We start from the raw sequence: 21,988 nt of genomic DNA on the forward strand, positions 1-21,988 counted from the left end.
CTGGGGGGAAAAACAGACCGTCAATGACATCAGTGAGGAGGAGGAACGGGAAATGAGTAGCTCGGCATCCAACCTTGTGCAAATGGGGTCTTTCATGCTGTCATGTCTGTTGAGGGACCCTCGTATAAAAAGGATGAAGGAGAACGACCTGTACTGGGTGGCCACGCTACTAGACCCCCGGTATATGCAGAAAGTGGCAGAAATGTTACCAAATTACCGTAAGTCAGAAAGGATGCAGCAGTTCAAAACCAAACTAAAAAATATGCTTTGCACAGCTTATAAGGGGGATGTCACAGCACAACGGGAATCTAACAGGGGAAGAGGTGAAAGTAATCCTCCTCCTACCACGACCACGGCAGAAAGGACAGGACGCTTTACAGATGTGTTGTTGATGGAGGACATGCAGAGCTTTTTCAGTCCTACACATCACCACAGCCCTTCGGGATCCAGCCTTAGAGAACGACTCGACCGACAGGTAGCAGACTACCTCGCCTTAACTGCAGATATCGACACTCTGAGGAGCGATGAACCCCTTGACTACTGGGTGTGCAGGCTAGACCTGTGGCCTGAACTATCCCAGTTTGCGATAGAACTTCTGGCCTGCCCTGCTTCAAGTGTCCTGTCAGAAAGGACCTTCAGTGCAGCAGGAGGCATTGTCACTGACAAAAGAAGTCGCCTCAGTCAAAAAAGTGTTGATCACCTCACCTTCATTAAGATGAATGAGGCATGGATCCTGAAGCGACTGACAGTAGGGGATACGTTTGGCTAACAAAAGGCCTGATGACATGCCTTGGCCTCAAAATGGTTCCCACGCTGATGTATTTAATGTCTGCATACCGGATGACTTTTGTGAATTCTCCGCCACCAACCAGGGTTCAAGCCGCAATGTTTTAGTCACCTTTCTGCCTGGAAAACATACATTTTTCCGGCCGCTGCTACAGCAACAATACCTAATTTTTCAGGCATGTGTACATGCTTAATTTTTCTGGCCTCTAGTGCTGCACTGTGGCTGCAAAAACAAAACAAAAAAAGGCACATACATGTGTCAATTCCCCTTCGTGATCGGTACCTTGTTGTGGTGAAGGGGCTTGCGTATCACAATGAAGCGATCATCACCTCTATGAGTGTGTTGGCAATGTTGCCACACCCCAGATAAGGCCGTTTCTTCATTATGATCAGACTAAAGGCGATCGGCTGGATAATTTTTCATAGAAAAAACATTATTTTTCTATTTTTTTCCTTTTTTTAAGTTGTATGGGTTTTTAATACATAAAATAAACTATTAAGAGACTTTATTATGATTTTTTTAATTAGAAATAATGCAGTCAATTCCAAAATAAAGCAAGTACAGAGCTAATAAAAAAATTATTTCAGGATGTCGTTAATTCGACAATGATTAATCAATTCGACACACGTCCCCGGATAGGGGACATAACAGGGATTAAACTGTTGAGAATAGTACCACAAAAAATACCACTCATATCGGGTGTGACAGTATATTGTACGGCGCAGACGCAGTGACCGTGGCGTGGATTCAAACAAAGGGGAGGGAGCCAGCGTTTTTTTTAACCATCTCCCCGTTCGAAAAATCAATTTAATAAATGGACCCCAGATTGGGGATGTCACGTAACAGGGATTAAACTGATGAGAATAGTACTACAGAAAATAGCACTCATATCGGGTGTGACAGTAAATTGCACGGCACAGACGCAGTGACTGTGGCGTGGATTCAAACAAAGGGGAGGGAGCCAGCGTTTTTTTAACCATCTCCCCATTTGAAAAATCAATTCAATTCACCTTTCGGGGACCCTTGGTGTTGTACGTGTCTGGGTGGAGGAAGAAACCTTCAATGACATCAACGGGACATGGCTAGCTTGGTATCCAACCTTGTGCAAATGGGAAGTTTGCTGTTGGGCAAATGGACTGTTTGCGGTTGTTTGCGGTGCATTAAAAGGGGAGTTTGGTCTGTCAATGTCTGTGAAGCGGGCGTAACCCTTACACTACCTGATCGATACAACATCATACCTGACCGTATACACACACTGGATGTTTTAAACCACGTTGTTCAAAAAAAATTGGATTGTTAGGTGATTTATGCCCTTTATGGATTAAAATCCAACTCTGCGTCAACTATGTAATTTTCCATGGGAGTTTTGACATGGACCCCCCCCCCCCCCCCCCCCCCGGCAATCCACACTCCAGGTGTTAGTCCCCTTGAAACAACTTTTCCATCACTACTGTGGCTAGAAAGAGTCCCTGTGGGTTTTAAAATTTGCCTGCCTATTGAAGTCAATGGCGGTTCGCCCGGTTCGCCCGTTCGCGAACATTTGCAGAAATTCGCGTTTGCCGTTCGCAACATCTCTATTGACAGGTCCTTGAGACAGAAGATCTTGCCTCTCTGGGAGAATCCAAGGGTCTGTCAGGGATAGCTTCCTTAATCAGGTGAACCAGGTTCTTCGGGGCCAGAATGGAGCAATTGGGATCACTCTCGTTCGTTCTTGTCTTAACTTTTGGAGGAATCTTGGAAGAAGTCTCAACGGAGGAAAGGCGTAGAGGGGCTGGTTTGGCCAATGGAGGGAGAAGGCATCTATCCCCGTTGGAGAATCTCTTGCGCTGAGTGAAAAGAAAAGACAACATTTTCTGTTTTCCCTGGTAGCAAATAAGTCCAGATGTGGGCGGCCCCAAAGCTGAATTATTTGATTGAAGACCATTTGATTTAGACACCATTCCCCCTGGTCTAGTGTGTTTCTGCTTAGGAAATCTGCCACCTTGTTTTCCGTACCCCTTAGATGTACTGCCATTGTCTGCCAATGTCTGCTGCCAACTGCATAAGATTTTCTGATTTGGTTCCTCCTTGTCTGTTCAAATGGGAGACAACTGTGGCGTTGTCCAAAAAAAACTTTTGTAGCCTTTCCCTGAAGTAGAGGAAGAAACTCATATAAGGCGAGAAAAACTGCTCTCAGCTCCCTCATGTTTTGAGAGTCTAGACTCTCCTCTCTTTTCCAAACGCCTTGCTGTAGGTACCCTTGGCAACAGGCCCCCCAGCCGAAAGGACTTGCGTCGGTGGTAAGGGTAACAAAATTCTGTTGGTTCCAAGGGAGCCCCTGAGACAGGTTTACAGGATTCAGCCACCAGCGAAAAGACTGAATCACCTGGGGGTGAGTGTGAGGGGTGTATCTAATGGGCGGAGGGTACCCTGCCCTTCCTTCAGGATTTGCCACTGAAGGGGTCTGGAGTGAAGTTGGCTCCAACAGACCGCTGGTATAGTGGAAGTCATTCTGCCCAAGATCGCCATTGCATGCCTGATAGTAGGGTTTTTTGTAGACATCAGAGACTGAACCCCCTGTATTAATCTCTGAGTCCAGAATCATTCCAAGAAAGACACGTACTTGGGAAGGTATTAGATGTGATTTTTCCCAATTTATTTGCCAGCCGAGATCTTCTAGGATCCGCACTACTTTTTTGAGGTGCAACTCGAGAAGGGTTTCTGACTCCGCTACCACCAAGAGATCGTCTAGGTAAGGAATTACTAGAATGTTTCTCTTTCTCTTAAATGAGTCATGACCTCTGCCATGACTTTCGTGAATAGTCTGGGAGCCTGAGAAATCCCGAAGGGAAGGGCCGTATATTGTAGGTGATGAATGTGACCTCCTATTGAACCAGCGACTCTGAGACATTTTTGACAGTCTACATGAATAGGGATGTGATAGTATGCATCTCTTATGTCTATTGTAGCCATGAAACAGCCCCCGAAAAGATGTTTTAAAACTGACTGGATCTAGTTCATTCTGAATTTTTTGTAAGAGAGAGACTGATTTAGATCTTTTACATTTATGATGGTTCTGAATGTTCCATCCGGTTTGGGAACCAGAAAAAGGGAAGAGTAGAAGCCCCTGCCTTCCTCCGACTGTGGCACCGAAATTAGAACATTTTTTCGAAATAAAGATGCAATCTCCTGTTGTAAAGCTAAATTATTTTCCGAATTTCCTAGGAAATTTGTAATTTTGAATCTGTCCGGTGGGTGAGAGACAAACTCTAGGCAAAATCCTTACCTTATGATGCTTAAAATCCAGGAGCTTGAGGAGATTTCCTCCCAAGCGTGAAGGAAGTGAGTAAGTCTGCCGGCCACGGGAGAGAAACAGTCATTGCTGAGAGGGTTTAGAGGCTGAGGAAGATTGGGAACCGAACAGGAAGCCCTTGTCTTTCCTATTCTTATTGTCTGCTCTGAAGTCTTTTCTCTGTCCCTTATAAAAATCCTTCTTGTTTTTGCGAAACAATCGCTGCTTCTTGGGGGGTCTGAAGACAGGGAATCCTTTTTTATTGTCTGAAGCCTTATCCAAAAGGTCGTCTAAGACGGACCCAAAAAGATAATCGCCCTGACAAGGAATTGCGCAAAGCTTATTTTTTGATCCAGTGTCTCCTGACCACCCTTTGAGCCAAATAGCTTGCCTGGCTGAATTAGAGAGCAGCTGACCTAGCGTTTAATTTCAATGCATCCACTGAGGTGTCAGAAATAAAATCTACTGCTTTAAGTATAGTGGGAAAAACGGCTAATAATTGATCTCTCAGGGTTTTATTCTGAATGTGAGATTCTAATTCCTGTAGTCATAATTTTAAAGACCTAGCAGTGGATGTGGCGGCAATATTCGGCTTAAAAGCTTGAGCTGAGGTCTTCCAAACCTTTTTGAGGTAAACTTCCGCTTGCTTATCCATAGGGTATTTAAGAGTACCCAATTCCTCAAACGGTAGAGACGATTTTTTTTAAATCTTCGTGACAGGTGCATCCAACTTAGGAGGCCTGTCCCAATTAACTGAGTCTGCCTCATCAAAAGGATACTTCCTTTTCACATTTTTAGGGACAACAAATTTTTTATCAGGTTTTTTGCATTCCTTTTGTATCAAAAATTTTATATTCTCATTCACAGGAAAAACTCAGGATTTTTTCTGCCCAAGGTCGCCAAACATGATATCCTGAACGGATTTGGGGTCTCTGGATTCGTCTACCATCATGGTAGCATGGGCTGCTTTTAGTAAAGCTTCCGTATCATCCGGGGAAAAAAGTGGTCTGCCAGTGGATTCTTTATCCTGGGACGAGTTTGGGCTATCTAGGATTTCCCCTGGTTCACTTGTTTCTAATGGATCTGAGTCAGATGTCTTATTAGCCATGCCTGAACTGCCCAAGGCTACGGAAGGGAGGCCCTTTTTGAAATTTTTCAAGGAATCAGAAACCTCTGACTTCACCATATCCCTAATATTCTGCAGAAGGGATGGGGACTCTTCCTCCACTACTTTCTCAACGCAACGTTGACATAGCAATTTTGACCAAGAGGGTGCAAGTTTCTTTTTACAGACGGCACATTCTTTCCCTTTGGTTTTTGAGACCGCCTTTCTAGGCCCCTCTTTTATGGTCTAAAAAGGCAAGACAAAGGGAAAGGAGATTTAGCATGACTAAAGGAAAAAAGTGTTGGGGAATGATCCCCCTTACCCCACCAGGAGTACCGGTCTGCTCTCATGACCCTCCTGCTGATCGGCACGTTGGGCACTCTACTCCTCCATGGTGCTGTCGGATAGAGTGATTTCCAGGATCCAAATCCGGCTTCCTATGAGGCTGGCTGGGCTGCTACTGATCGCGCACCTCCTGTGGGTGAGAATTCCCTCGGTCGGGTCCTGCTGGAGCTATCTGTGGCCATTATTAGGAAATCTACTTCCTACTTCGGGAACGCACGCTGCGTGCGTTCAAAATACCAGAAGTCTCGCTTGTCTTGGATCTCGCTTGTCTTGCGAGATTTTATCCCTCTGCGATGCCGAAGTGAAGAGGGAGGCCCCACTCCTGAACACTGTCAGGAAGGGCCGGTGTGCAAGATGCATCTCCCAGTGCGGCCGGGACTGCAGGAAGAGACTTACGCCGGGACAGGTAACCCCTTTCCAAACCAACTCTCAGGGGCCCTGCAGCCTAAATCTTTTTGCTCTCCACGGACAGTCCTCTGTCTAGGACAGGAAACAGGAACTAGAGACATGTGAGAGAAAAGGACGGGACTCACCCCTTCTTTGCGCTGAATCAAATCTTCTTTATTTGCAGTGGTGAGCGGACACAAACATCGGAAAGCAACCAGGTGAATGGGCGACGGCCGTTTCGCACCTAAGTGCTTCCTCTGGCCCGTAATCAGGTGCTCAATTCGCCTGGTCCTTTTAAAAACAGTCAGCCAATGACGTGGAAATACATGCGCACAAGCGGCATTACACCTGACCGGCGCTTACCGGTGTGCGTCACTGTTAACCCCGTCACAGCTGAGTGAACAAAATCACATGCAACAATTAGAAACAAAGTTCAAATGTCATGACACCATGTAGCGAATGCTGTGAGGGCATGAGATGTTTACAGGAAAATACTCATGTCAATCTTATAATTTAACCCCAGGGGTCCCATTGCGTTGGAGCGCAATATCCATCTGCTCTCCCGTCTAAGGAGTTATTTTTGTTTATCACCCCCCTGCGGTAAATTGTGCAAGATTTCTATGCCTGCAAAGCTAAGCGCTGAACTGTCACCTGCATGTTGTTCTCTCATATGTGTAATTAAACGCATGCAGCCTCTACCTGAGGAAAGTGAACTAAGATGCTCTCTGATTCTTTCATGGAGACCCCTCATAGTCTTTCCTACATAAAACCTGCCGCATCTGAATTTCAGGAGATATACAACATACCTGCTTTTGCAGGTGATAAGAAAGTTGACCTTGTGTTGGATCCCACCAAACTCTAACACCTTCCATTGGGGGTCAAATCTACAACAGGAACAATGTCCACACCTGCGGTTTCCTTTTGGGCCCCAGCTTTTCAGCCATGTTCGTTTTTTTTCTTTTTCTATAAATCTGCTGCGGACCAACTTGTCCCGCAAGGTGTGGCATCTCCTAAAGGCTATGATGGGTGTCGTATTGCACACCTCTTTTTAAAACCTCGTCTCCTTCAAGTATGGGCCAACTGTCCCTGATGACCCTCTTGATGAGGGGGGCCATGGGTTCATACTTGAAAGAAAAGAGAAGACAAAGGGCTGTGCTTCCCCCATGGAGCCCGTCTGCTGTGGGCCTACATTGTCACTGGGTAAAGGACACATCTGGTGTTTTACTTGTTCGGCCTTCTTCATGGCCTGGTTAAGTAATCTGAGGGGGTACCCTCTGGCCAGTAACCTATTTTTCAATTCTAGGGCCTGACGCTGATAGTCAGCCTCAAATTTATTGATTTGTCTCAAACGGACAAACTGGCCATAGGGTACCGCCCTCTTGACACTTGGATCGTGGTAACTGGAATAATGTAATAGAGAGTTGGTGGCCGTGGGCTTACAATAGCCCTCGGACACCAACTCCCCATCCCTAACTGAGATCTCCACATCTAGGAACTCCAGACGATCTCCCCCAAATTTATGCGTGAATGCCATATTCATGTCATTCACCTGATTAAGATGTTGTGCAAATCTCAGGAAATCTGATTCCGTACCTGTCCATACAATAAGTACATCGTCGATATACCTTAAATAAGTATGGATATACTGAACAAAAGGGTTTGAGACAGCGTATATGTATCTGTTTTCGAATCTGGCCAGATATAAATTTGCAAATGTGCATGATACTGGCGTCCCCATAGCGGTGCCAAACTTTTGCCTGTACCGCGCAACAGGAACTGGTGGTCTTGGGGTCATTCTCCTCCTTAAGAGTTCTCCATGAAAGTTCCTGTTTCTTGTCCTGGATTGAGGCGGTCTCTCAAGGGTGCTGTCATGGGCCTAAGGGAAAGACCCCATTTGCACAAGGTTGGATGCCGAGCTACTCATGTCCCGTTCCTCGTCCTCACTGATCTCATTGAAGGTCTGTTCTTCCCCCCAGCCACGTACAACATCACAGGTACCAAATAGGTGACAACGAGCACCCTGGGATGCCTGCTGTGGTTGGTCTTCCTCCTCCTCAAAGATACATTCCTCCTCTGACCCCTCTTCCTCAGACTCCTCTTCCAGCATTGCAGCAGGTCCAGCAAGCGATGCTGATAAGGCTGTTTCTGGCCACAACTCTTCCTCTTCCTCTTCACGCTCATCTACGGCCTGATCCAGCACTCTTCTCAGGGCATGCTCCAGGAAGAAAACAAATGGGATGATGTAGCTGATGGTGCCTTCTGTGCGACTGACTAGGTTTGTCACCTCCTCAAAAGGACGCATGAACCTACAGGCATTGCGCATGAGCGTCCAGTAACGTGGCATAAAAAAAAAATACCCAGCTCTGCAGAGGCTGTCCTAGCACCCCGGTCATACAAATACTCATTGACGGCTTTTTCTTGTTGGAGCAGGCGGTCGAACATTAGGAGTGTTTAATTCCAACGTGTCGGGCTGTCGCTGGTTTTGCCGCTGAATATCTGAAAAGTGCGCCATGGCAGTGTAGGAATGACTGAAATGGCCACACAGCTTCCTGGCCTGCTTGAGGACGTCCTGTAAGCCTGGGTACTTATGCACAAAGCGTTGTACGATCAGATTCAACACATGTGCCATGCACGGCACATGTGTCAACTTGCCCAAATTCAATGCCGCCAACAAATTGCTTCCGTTGTCACACACCACTTTGCCGATCTCCAGTTGGTGCGGAGTCAGACACTGATCCACCTGTGCGTTCAGGGCAGACAGGAGTGCTGGTCCGGTGTGACTCTCTGCTTTCAGGCAAGTCAACCCCAAGACGGCATGACGCTGTTGTATCCGAGATGTGGAATAGCCCCTGGGGAGCTGGGGGGTGCAGTTGATGTGTAGCAAGACGCAGCAGCAGAAGAGGACTCAGCTGAGGAGGTGAGCGAAGAGGATGGAGTAGGAGGAGTAGAGGAGGTGGCAGCAGGCCTGCCTGCAAGTCATGGCGGTGTCACCAACTCCTCTGCAGAGCCACGCATTCCATGCTTGGCAGCCGTCAGCAGGTTTACCCAATGCGCAGTGTATGTGATATACCTGCCTTGACCGTGCATTGCAGACCAGGTATCAGTGGTCAAATGGACCCTTGCCCCAACACTGTGTGCCAGACATGCCATGACTTCCTTTTCCACAATACAGGTTGGGGATTGCCTTTTGTGGAAAAAAAATTGGCCGCGTACCTTCCACTGCGGTGTCCCAATAGCCACAAATTTTTTGAAGGCCTCAGACTCCACCAGTTTGTATGGTAAAAGCTGGCAGGCTAAGAGAGTTCCGACAAGCCAGCTGTCAGACGCCGGGCAGGGGGTTAACTCTGACATTGGCTTCTTACGCTCAAACATTTCCTTGACAGACACCTGACTGTGGGCAGATGAGCAGGAACTGCTGAAGGTGAAAGGCGGAGTGGCTGGTGGTTGAGAGGGGGCAAGGAGGACAGCAGTGGTTGATGTGGCTGAAGATGCTGCACCAGGAGGAGGATGGTGGCTTTGAGTTTGTGTGCTGCTTGTACTCATCATGTGTTGATCCCACAGGCGTTTGTGATGTGAGATCATGTGCCTTTGCAAAGCAGTTGTACCTAGGTGGGTGTTGGACTTCCCACGACTGAGTTTCTTTTGGCACAGGTTGCAAATGGCATCACTGTTATCAAAAAAAATGCCACACTGCTGAGCTTTGCAATGACGGCATTCTGGTGGTGGCAACAGCATGCGTTGATTAGCGTGCTGTCTGACTGACCCCGGGTGCTGATACATGCTGTCTGACTGTGCCACTAGCTCCTTGCAACGGCCTCCCCCTGCTTCCAACTCGTCTCCTCCTCCTCTCTGTCTCCCCATCTGAACTTTCCCCCTGTTCTTCTCTTTGAGCGGGCACCCACGTGACATCCACGGACACATCGTCATCCTCAACTGCTTCACTTGTATCTGACAACTCAGCAAAGGAAGTAGCAGCAGGTACAACATCATCATCATCATCACACTGTACGTCCATGTGTGTAATGCTGCCTGGCTAAGACATATCCCTGTTATCTACATCCTCTGGCAATAATGGTTGCGCATCACTAATTTCATCTAACTGATGTGTAAAAAACTCCTCTGACAGATCAAGTGAAGCTTGAAGATGAGTCGGTCAGCACACGCTGGAATGCACGCCGCACGGGACGTACTGCGGTTGTGTGTGTGGATGAAGTGTTTGGCAGCGCCAGATATATTGAGAATAGGTGGATTTGAAATATAGTTCAGATGCTCCAATATTCTATTTTTGAACTTACGTATTGTGCTGCCAACATACATCAAATCACACTCCACACATTGGATAACATAGACCACCCCGTGCTATTGCAATTGATATATGTTTTTATGGGGAAGGTTGTAGAATGGTCAGCATTTTGAAAACTTTTTTTGACTGATACATAATTGCATGTTTTGCACGGATAACTACCACATTTCGTAAAGCCTTTATATTTAATCCATATGCTCTGTGATTTTTTATCTTTATTGGCCGTGTACAGGGAAGGGGAAAGTGAACTTGCCATGGTTACTGCTTTTCTGGGTACTATTTTGCAGCCATATTTTAAAGCACTGTACAAAATGTTGTCATCAAATAAAATAGGCAGACACTTCTGTACAATACTTCGTATTTTGTTGAACTGCTGGCTATATGTCAGGACCAATGTTGGTGAATCTTTCTCTTCTATTTCCCTTTTACATTTATCCCTTACTTGCATCTTATCCATATTCATGACTTTCTTACTGGTATGATTTGGTGCGTTCACATTTACACTGGCTTTTTGGTCTGCAGTTTTGTTCAGGGGATTTTATTTTATTTGATGACATTTTGTACAGTGCTTTAAAATATGGCTGCAAAATAGCTGCCTTTCCTGCGACCTATGTGTTTACTGGTTGTTCACCCTTCTCGACCCCTGCTACAAAGAGAACTTCTCATCTCTCATTCCTCAGGAGAAGAGGACGAGTAAAACGGTGCAATACCAGAAGGTCGTTGTTGAAAATTTTCTCCAAAAATTTCCATCTGACAACGCTGGCAGCAGAGTCCGTACTTCCTTGGGCAACTGAGAAGGGGAGACAAGGGGAACACACAGCAGGGCAGAGACAGCCTGGGACAGTTTCATGACACCCCGCCAGCACCCTCACCCTGATGCGCGGCCCAGTGTCACAAGGAGGGGAAATTTTGGAAGATGGTGAAGGAGTACATAGCAGATCGTGTCAGCGTCCTCAATGATCCCTCTGTACCTTACAACTACTGGGTGTCCAAGCTGGACACATGGCATGAACTGGCGCTCTATGCCTTGGAGGTGCTGGCCTGCCCTGCCCTGCCTGGCCTTTTGTCTGAGCAGGTATTTAGTGCTACTGGTGGCATTATAACAGATGACAGTATCTGCCTGTCAACCGAAAATGCTGACAGGTTGACTCTTATAAAAATGAATAAGGCCTGGATTGTCCCAGACTTCTCGACTCCACCAGAGGAAAGCGGCTGAACAAAGGCACTTTAAACGTGTTGTTTAATGTACTGAATACACTGTATTCCCATGCACTCCTTCCACTATAAAAAAGGGTATATGGTTAAATGTTCCTTTTCTCATCCTCCAGCATGTTTGTTTGTCACATATAATGCCCTTGCATATATGCCCTTGCATATACATTTTTACAGGGTCAGCTCAACTGCAGGCCCTCGCATATAATGTTTTACAGGGTCAGCTCAACTCTAGGCCCTTGCATATAATGTTTTAGATGGTCTGCTCACCAGCAGGCCCTCACCTACAATCTTTTTAGAGGGTCAGCTCAGAACCACAACAGCTAAGTGTAGTAGTTCTGGTCTATAGCAAGTCTCTGAAAGCTTTCTAAAAATATAAACACTGCCTTTTCAGAAAAAAAGGCAGTATTTACATTACTGTCAAGGAACACCTCTAGTGGTCACTCATCATTATTAAAGTTTACTGCTCTACGAGGTGTGTGGATTTTTTGTGTGTGTGTGTGTGTTGTGGTGGTGGTGGTGGGGGGGGGGTGATTGCATGCTAGGGTGTGGGAAGGTGGGGTCGAAGTAAATTCTTGCCTAGGGCCCAATCAATATTAAAGACGGCCCTGGGGGGGCACAGTGGTGGTTTTATTACTGCAAGGAGCACTATGGGGGTGTTTATCAATACCAGGGGCACTTTGAGGGCATTTTCTCAGCTGGCCAAGTATCGGGGCCCTTATTACAATTGGAGGCATTATGAGGAAAATTATTTCTGTAAATGGGTATTATTACTACTACGGGGGGTGTTATCATTACAATGTGGAGGGCACTACTTTGGGGAGCATTATCAGTATTAGGACACTATTACTAATTAGTGCTATTCAGGTAAGAATTATTAATGTTAGTGGGACTTTGGGGAGCACTGTTACTATAGAGGCACTATTTGTATGGCACTATTATTTCTACAGCATAGTATTTGGGGGCATTGGGGCAAACAGTTGGGACTTTATTTAGGGTAGCAGCCGGATAACTCTGTTCGGGCACCAGGGTGAGGATGATAGAAAAGTGAGGAACTTAAGATGTCTCTGTGCAAACTCTACATATAGAAAATGTGGCTAAAAGAACTCGTGATGAAGGCCTGAGTCCAATCAAGAAGGTGAAAATCAAGAAGAGAAAATCTATATTGGAGATGTCACAGGATGTAAGAAGTATGTGGTGCTGTAGTACCCCATATGTTTTGTAGAGCTGTATGTAATGTCCATCCAATTATGTCTTTAAAGGGGTTTAGTAACCTCTTTACATTGATGATCTACCCTAAGGATAGGTCATCAATATTAGATAGGACATTGATCAGAGGGGGTGGTACTCCATGCGACACGGCTTCCTGTTCATGACACTGCCTGTCGTCTCCCCTGGTGGTGTAGTGTGATTACAAATACTCGCTTTGTCACTTGAATGAAATAAATGCTTGTCATTAGAGATGGCCTCGCGGTTGGCCCAGTGGTCGTTTCGCTGCGAACTTTTCTCATTCGCGATTTGCCGAACATGCAAACATATGGCGATATTCACACGCGCCATAATTTTTTTGCATAGCGCCGAACTTTGACCTATGACACATCCATCAGGTGGGACAGGACAGCCAATTGAGACGTTTCAGCACATGGACACAACCCCAACTCTATAACAGAACCCGATCTGGTGGCCATTTTATATTTTGTGCTTTGCCAGTGTAGGGACAGGTTGCATTTTGGAGCAGAGACAGTGAGGGACACCAAAGGATAGCTAATAGGGCAACAAAAGTCCTTTTAAGGACTGGTATAGGTGTGATATAGAGGGGTGTGATATACTTTTAATATATATTTTATACTAACATAGTCATTATATTATAGTGTATTTGTATTGTTCAGCAGTTGTGTGCGGTTCTGCTGCAATACCGCAGCTAGATAGAGGGACAAATGCTATCGGAGTAACTAATTGCAAAGGGTGTGATATACCCAAAAAGCTGCTTGAGGGCTGCGATATACCTTCTTCCACAAAATCCTGATTGAGGGGTGCTATATACCAGTTTCCGCTAAATACTGATTGAGGGGTGCTATATACCTTCTTCCACAAAATCCTGATTTAGGGGTGCTATTGCTATATACCTTCTTCCACCAAATACTGATTGATTGAGGGGTGCTATATGCCTTCTTCCACAAAATCCTGATTGAGGGGTACTATATACCTGTTTCCACCAAATACTGATTGAGGGGTGCCATATACCGTCTTCCACAAAATACTGATTGAGGGGTGCTATTGCTATATACCTTCTTCCACCAAATACTGATTGAGAGCTGCAATACACCTGCTTCCACAAAATACTGATTGAGGGGTGCCATATACCTGTTTCCGCCAAATACTAATTGAGAGCTGCTATATACCTGTTTCTGCCAATTACTAATTGAGGGGTGCTATATACCTGTTTCTGCCAAATACTGATTGAGGGCTGCAATATACCTTCTTCCATAAAATACTGATTGTGGGATGCTATTGCTATATATCTTCTTCCACCAAATACTGATTGAGGGCTGTGATACACCTGTTTCCGCAAAATACTGATTAAGGGGTGCCATATATCTACTTCCACAATATACTGATTGAGGGGTGCTATTGCTATATACCTTCTTCCACCAAATACTGATTGAGGGCTGCGATATACCTTCTTCCACAAATACTGCTCTTCGCTACGGACTTAGGCAGAGGGTCATTTAGAAAATGACAGGCAGAATCAGTCATAAGAATCAGACCGTTCCTCAGGGATGGTAGGGGTCGGGCAGGTGCACCAGGACGGAGTCTAATTGGGAAGTTGGAGAAGACGCATGCGATAACTTCAAAGGGCACACCAGAGTTGGTTGAGTGGCTCACTCAGCCTTCCGCTTCTGCACCCTCCTCATCCTCTGTATCTGCACCCTCCTCACTCTCTGCTGTGTGCACCCCCAAATACACCACCACCATAGCCCCTCCACTTGAGTCAGAGGAATTATTTTCCCATCCATTCCCAGACCTTACCGATGCGCAGCCATTTTTTGCAAGAGGAGGTAGCAATGGCCCCACGCAGCGGTCAGACTAAAGTACCCAGATCAGCCCAAGGAGTGTGGTCCTCGCTTTTGCTGCCTACTCTGAGATCTCTAATGTCAGTGGTGGTGAAGGTGAGGACAATGACGTGTCGATGGACGTCACATGGGTGCCCACAAGAGAGAAAGAGGAGGGGAGGAGACGAAGCAGCAGATAGGGAGGAGAAGGAGGAGAAGCAGGCAGAACTCGCAGTGCACAGGAGGCAATAAGCAGACTGCAAATTTATCTGAAGCGAACCATCCACCATGCACGGTCACATATAGCGCTCCCAGGACATCGGCACATGGCTCCGCAGAGTGGGCTTTTTTTAACATGTCAACTGCTGATAATAGTGTTGCCATCTGCAGCCTGTGCTGTCAACAAATAAGTCGTGGTATGCCCAACACTCACCTAGGGACGACTGCCTTAAGAAGGCACCTGGCCTCCCATTACCGAGCCCAGTGGGAGCAACGCCGTAAGAAACCACAAAGCCACAGTCCCAGTGCGCCACGTCCTGCCTCTTCTCCTTCTCTCTCCTCCCATTTGTCCTCCATTCCACCTTCCACCGTGCCGTTGTCGCATTCATCTGGCACAATGCAGGCTTCCATGGCCCAAATGTTTGAGCGTAAAAAAAATGATGACGCTGGATAATCCTCTTGCCCAATGGCTGACCACTGGCTTGTTGGAATTGCTAGCCCACCAACTACTGCCATATACAAACCGGATTCCCAAAAAGTTGGGACACTAAACAAATTGTGAATAAAAACTGAATGCAATTATGTGGAGATGGCAAATGTCAATATTTTATTTGTAATAGAATGTAGATGACAGATCAAACGTTTAATCCGAGTAAATGTATCATTTTAAAGGAAAAATATGTTGATTCAAATTTTCACTGTGTCAACAAATCCCAAAAAGGTTGGGACAAGTAGCAATAAGAGGCTGGAAAAAGTAAATTTGAGCATAATGAAGAGCTGGAAGACCAATTAACACGAATTAGGTCAATTGGCAAGATTATTGGGTATAAAAAGAGCTTCTCACAGTGGCAGTGTCTCTCAGAAGCCAAGATGGGTAGAGGATCACCAATTCCCACAATGTTGCGCAGAAAGATAGTGGAGTAATATCAGAAAGGTGTTACCCAGCGAAAAATTGCAAAGACTTTGCATCTATCATCATCAACTGTGCATAACATCATCCGAAGATTCAGAGAATCTGGAACAATCTCTGTGCGTAAGGGTCAAGGCCGTAAAACCATACTGGATGCCCGTGATCTCCGGGCCCTTAAACGACACTGCACCACAAACAGGAATGCTACTGTAAAGGAAATCACAGAATGGGCTCAGGAATACTTCCAGAAACCATTGTCAGTGAACACAATCCACCGTGCCATCCGCCGTTGCCAGCTGAAACTCTACAGTGCAAAGAAGAAGCCATTTCTAAGCAAGATCCACAAGCTCAGGCGGTTTCACTGGGCCAGGGATCATTTAAAATGGAGTGTGGCAAAATGTAAGACTGTTCTGTGGTCAGACGAGTCACGATTCAAAGTTTTTTGGAAATCTGGGACGCCATGTCATCCGGACCAAGGAGGACAAGGACAACCCAAGTTGTTATCAACGCTCAGTTCAGAAGCCTGCATCTCTGATTGTATGGGGTTGCATGAGTGCGTGTGGCATGGGCAGCTTGCATGTCTGGAAAGGCACCATCAATGCAGAAAAATATATTCAGGTTTTAGAACAACATATGCTCCCATCCAGACGTCATCTCTTTCAGGGAAGACCCTGCATTTTTCAACAAGATAATGCCAGACCACATTCTGCATCAATCACAACATCATGGCTGCGTAGGAGAAGGATCCGGGTACTGAAATGGCCAGTCTGCAGTCCAGATCTTTCACCTATAGAGAACATTTGGCACATCATAAAGAGGAAGGCGCAACAAAGAAGGCCCAAGACGATTGAACAGTTAGAGGCCTGTATTAGACAAGAATGGGAGAGCATTCCTATTTCTAAACTTGAGAAACTGGTCTCCTCGGTACCCAGATGTCTGTTGAGTGTTGTAAGAAGAAGGGGAGATGCCACACAGTGGTGAAAATGGCCTTGTCCCAACTTTTTGGGGATTTGTTGACACCATGAAATTCTGATTCAACATATTTTTTCCTTAAAATGGTACATTTTCTCAGTTTAAACTTTTGTTCCGTGATTTATGTTCTATTCTGAATAAAATATTAGACGTTGGCACCTCCACATCATTGCATTCAGTTTTTATTCACGATTTGTATAGTGTCCCAACTTTTTGGGAATCCGGTTTGTAAATTGGTGGCCTTTAGAAAATTTGTGGCCATTGGCACACTGCAATGGAAGGTCCCCGGAAGGAAATATTTCTCCCAGAAGGGCATCCCAATGCCACGTTCAGCAGCAAGTTAATATATTTCTGGCACACAGTGTCGGTGCCAAGATATTTCTGATCACAGAAACCGTGGTCTAGCAAACACGAGCAGGTAAGGTACATAATTTTTTCTGCCCACTTTGTGAACCTTCTGACGGCCGTCAAGCATGTAACCCGTGGCACCCTTGTGGATTTGGTGTTACCGCCATGGATTGCATGCAGGTCTGCCTCTTCTTGAATCTTCTGCGGCTGCTTTCAGGCCTAGTATAGCTGCCACTGTGGTTGTGAGGTCTATGTCACTGTGGTTGGATAGGCTAGAGGGGCAAATTAGGGATAAATGCCCTAGAGAGCAGTTGTTAGCATCTATACCCACTTTCCAGAAGGCCGCAGACTTTATTGCGGATGCCACGGTGGATGCAGTGAGGCTGGAAGCAAGAGCCACATCCCTTTCCAATTCTGCGCGACGTGCTTTGTGGTTTAAGAATTGGAAAGGCGGAGATATGCCGTCCAAGCTGAGGTTATGTAGCATCCCCTGTGATGGCCAGTTTCTTTTTGGGTCTGAACTTGACTCCTTACTCGAAAAAGCAGCAGATAGAAAGAAAAAGTTTCCTCAGGAATCTTTTACTCAGTTCAAGCAATATAAACGGCCCTTTCGGAACCCGACAAGATTTCAGAATAAGAAGCAGACGGGGGACAGAGAGCAGGGAGCAAGGTCTAGATCAGGAAGTAAGGGCTTTTTGTTTAGCCACAGCTTGTGCAGGAAAACAAGGAAAGCAATGACGCCATGATCCCAGTAGGAGGAAGATTAAAATTCTTTCTTCCTGCTTGGGAAAAGATGGCAGTGAAATGGTTGATAGGTCTTCTGCATACTCTTCTCTTCCCATCACTCTGTGTATCCTGGTCTCATCTGTCCATAGGATGTTGTTCCAGAACTGTGAAGGCTTTTTTAGATGTCGTTTGGCAATCTCTAATCTGGCCTTCCTGTTTTTGAGGCTCACCAATGGTTTACATCTTGTGGTGAACTCTGTGCATTCACTGTGGTGAAGTCTTCTCTTGATTGTTGACTTTGACACACATACACTTACCTCCTGCAGAGTGTTCTTGATCTGGCCAACTGTTGTGAAGGTTTTTCTTCACCAGGGAAAGAATTCTTCGGTCATCTACCACAGTTGTTTTCTGTGGTCTTCCGGGTCATTTGGTGTTGATGAGCTCACCAGTGCGTTCCTTCTTTTTAAGAATGTTCCAAACTGTTGTTTTGGCCACGTCTAATGTTTTTGCTATCTCTCTGATGGGTTTGTTTTGTTTTTTCAGCCTAATGGTGGCTTGCTTCACGGATAGTGACAGCTCTTTGGATGTCATCTTGAGAGTTGACAGCAACAGATTCCAAATAACACACTTGAAATTAACTCTGGACCTTTTATCTGCTCATTGTAATTGGGATAATGAGGGAATAACACACACCTGGCCATGGAACAGCTGAGAAGACAATTGTCCCATTACTTTTGGTTCCTTAACAAGTGGGAGACACATATGCAAACGGTTGTAATTCCTTCAGCGTTCACCTGATTTGGATGTCAATGCCATCAAATTAATGCTGACAGTCTGTAGTTAAAGCACATCTTGTTCATTTCATTTCAAATCCATTGTGGTGGTATATAGAGGCAAAAATTTTACAATTGTGTCAATATCCCAATATTTATGGACCTGACTGTATGCTTAAAGGGATTATGTCACCAGGTTTCACCCCCTCCAGATAAAAATATGGTTATGTTCAGGAAGCTTTAACCATTCCTAATGTGGTCTTATAAATGTAATCTGTAGGCTCATTTTGCTAAAAATACGCTATTACTAACCTGTCAGTCATAAAAATAAAGTGCCCAAGAGGATGTCAATAGCTCCAAGCTGCCGCCCTCACCTACTGCCGTTCGTGTCCAGCTCCACCTCATAATCTTCTGTGACGCCTCCAGCTCTTCCTCTGTAACATCGCTTTGAAGCCCCCCTCCTCCCTCCCCCTCCTCCCTCTTCCCTCTGTAACATCGCTTTGAAAGCCTCTGCTCTCCCTCCTCCCTCCCCCCTCCTCCCTCTGTAACATTGCAATGTTAGAGCCGCAGGAGGAGGGGGGAGGGAGGGAGAGCAGGAGGCTTTCAAAGCAATGTTACGGAGGGAGGAGGGAGAGCAGGAGTCTTTCAAAGCAATGTTACAGAGGGAAGAGGGAGGAGGGAGGAGGGGGGCTTTCAAAGCGATGTTACAGAGGAAGAGCTGGAGGCGTCACAGAAGATTATGAGGCGGAGCTGGGCACGAACGGCAGTAGGTGAGGGCTGCAGCTTGGAGCTATTGACATCCTCTTGGGCACTTTATTTTTATGACTGACAGGTTAGTAATAGCGTATTTTTAGCAAAATGAGCCTACAGATTACATTTACAAGACCACATTAGGAATGGTTAAAGCTCCCTGAACATAACCATATTTTTATCTGGAGGGGGTGAAACCTGGTGACAGAATCCCTTTAATAGGCTGCTCCAGCAGAAACGTGTTGTTAATGGCTACCTGTACGAACTCTGCGGCATGACAGGTTCTGGGTAGCTTTTTTTTTTTCACCGCGCCACTGGCTGCTCATGCTCGATGCATGCAGACTTCTGCGGCCATTTGATGAGATCACCAAACTGGTCAGTCGCAGCCAGGGCACGGTCAATGATACTGTACCTTACGCTTTCTTTCTGGAGCGTGCATTGTGTTATGTCATTGATCAAGCCATCGAGGAGCAGGAAGATGAGGAAGTCACAATGCTGAATTAATTCCCAGGGGGGGGGGGGGGGTTACTCCATCTGAGACAAGTCAGCAGAAGTCTGACTTCAACATTAGGGTTATTCACATTTAGAAAAAAGAGGGGAGATCTAATTACCATGTATAAATACAAACCGGATTCCCAAAAAGTTGGGACACTATACAAATCGTGAATAAAAACTCAATGCAATGATGTGGAGGTGCCAACTTCTAATATTTTATTCAGAATAGAACATAAATCACGGAACAAAAGTTTAAACTGAGAAAATGTACCATTTTAAGGGAAAACTATGTTGAATCAGAATTTCATGGTGTCAACAAATCCCCAAAAAGTTGGGACAAGGCCATTTTCACCACTGTGTGGCATCTCCCCTTCTTCTTACAACACTCAACAGACGTCTGGGGACCAAGGAGACCAGTTTCTCAAGTTTAGAAATAGGAATGCTCTCCCATTCTTGTCTAATACAGGCCTCTAACTGTTCAATCGTCTTGGGCCTTCTTTGTTGCACCTTCCTCTTCATGATGCGCCAAATGTTCTCTATAAGTGAAAGATCTGGACTGCAGACTGGCTATTTCAGTACCCGGATCCTTCTCCTACGCAGCCATGATGTTGTGATTGATGCAGAATGTGGTCTGGCATTATCTTGTTGAAAAATGCAGGGTCTTCCCTGAAAGAGATGACGTCTGGATGTGAGCATATGTTGTTCTAGAACCTGAATATATTTTTCTGCATTGATGGTGCCTTTCCAGACATGCAAGCTGCCCATGCCACACGCACTCATGCAACCCCATACCATCAGAGATGCAGGCTTCTGAACTGAGCGTTGATAACTTGGGTTGTCCTTGTCCTCCTTGGTCCGGATGACATGGCGTCCCAGATTTCCAAAAAGAACTTTGAATCGTGACTCGTCTGTCCAAAGAACAGTCTTCCATTTTGCCATACTCCACTTTAAATGATCCCTGGCTCAGTGAAAACGCCTGAGCTTGTGGATCTTGCTTAGAAATGGCTTCTTCTTTGCACTGTAGAGTTTCAGCTGGCAACGGCGGATGGCACGGTGGATTGTGTTCACTGACAATGGTTTCTGGAAGTATTCCTGAGCCCATTCTGTGATTTCCTTTACAGTAGCATTCCTGTTTGTGGTGCAGTGTTGTTTAAGGGCCCGGAGATCATGGGCATCCAATATGGTTTTACGGCCTTGACCCTTACGCACAGAGATTGTTCCAGATTCTCTGAATCTTCGGATGATGTTATGCACAGTTGATGATGATAGATGCAAAGTCTTTGCAATTTTTTGCTGGGTAACACCTTTCTGATATTGCTCCACTATCTTTCTGCGCAACATTGTGGGAATTGGTGATCCTCTACCCATCTTGGCTTCTGAGAGACACTGCCACTCTGAGAAGCTCTTTTTATACCCAATCATGTTGCCAATTGACCTAATTAGTGTTAATTGGTCTTCCAGCTCTTCATTATGCTCAAATTTACTTTTTCCAGCCTCTTATTGCTACTTGTCCCAACTTTTTTGGGATTTGTTGACACCGTGAAAATTTGAATCAACATATTTTTCCTTTAAAATGATACATTTACACGGATTAAACGTTTGATCTGTCATCTACGTTCTATTACAAATAAAATATTGACATTTGCCATCTCCACATCGTTGCATTCAGTTTTTATTCACAATTTGTTTAGTGTCCCAACTTTTTTGCAATCCGGTTTGTACATGTCTGCATTGTGCGTTTTGGGGACAGTGCGTTTGTTTGCACCAGTCGGCATGTATTATACATCAGCATCCATCTGGCACTGGTTAGTTTATGTTTATACAGGGGCCTAAGCTATGGGCTGTGGATTAGACAAAATCTTGAACGGCCATTTTTGGTTGTTCTGATATTTACATTTTTATTATCTTTCTGTTATCAATTCATAATTTTTTTTTCCATGTACCTATTAATTAATTTATTCCTTACAGGTCTTCCTCACCCGCTTCAACTTTCACTTTCTTTTTCCTCACACATGTTTGAGCACTTCTATATCCACCATGCTTTTCACTTCCACATTCGTGGTCTTTCCCATGACATATATGCTATTCACCACCTCACCACTATTTATTTTAGGTCCGACTCTTGGTCCTCGATCATAGAATAGAGTCCTTACCTTTATATAACATCATTGTTTATGATTGTTTATCATCAATCACTTGTCTTGTAGGAATGACACTAGTATATATATTTATTTATTCATGATTACTGTATGGAGTGTATACATGTTGCGAATTCTATATTCATTGCTCAATGCTTGGCCCCTGATGCGTTATTTATACATGTACACTCATA

This window comes from Bufo gargarizans, chromosome 7, assembly GCF_014858855.1.
Source record: "Bufo gargarizans isolate SCDJY-AF-19 chromosome 7, ASM1485885v1, whole genome shotgun sequence".
In the NCBI taxonomy this organism is placed as follows: Eukaryota; Metazoa; Chordata; class Amphibia; order Anura; family Bufonidae; genus Bufo; species Bufo gargarizans.